Below are 461 nucleotides of genomic sequence, written 5' to 3' on the forward strand. Positions count from 1 at the left end.
TTCGCACCTTTCGCCTGAACGACAAAAATAATAGCCGAAATTGAACTTTTTTTGAATCGCGGCCTTCTAAAGCGCCATTTTGTTACCAGATTGAAATTTCAAACATGTTAATGACTTATTCTAGAGAAATTTTGATGGTAAATGTGCTGGCCGAAAGATATCTTTTTGTGTAAACGAACTTTTTAAAAGAAAATATTCGCAGTTTTATCTATGCATCATCCAGAATGCTTTTTGGTATCTATAATTCTTTACTGTGGTCGTTTAATGTGTCTTCTTCTTCTGATGGGCTTAAAATTGTAGAGGAAGATTGGGAATTACGAAGTTTTGTGTGAGTTTCCCATCTAGAGACTCATAGAGTCTTATTCTAACCAAAAACCACGTGGTTCTCTCAGATTCGTCGAACCAAACGAAATCCCCCAGCTACTTCTCTAGAGCGCAAGATTTCTACCTCTCCATTACGG

Source organism: Coccinella septempunctata, chromosome 7 (genome assembly GCF_907165205.1).
Source record: "Coccinella septempunctata chromosome 7, icCocSept1.1, whole genome shotgun sequence".
Classification (NCBI taxonomy): Eukaryota; Metazoa; Arthropoda; class Insecta; order Coleoptera; family Coccinellidae; genus Coccinella; species Coccinella septempunctata.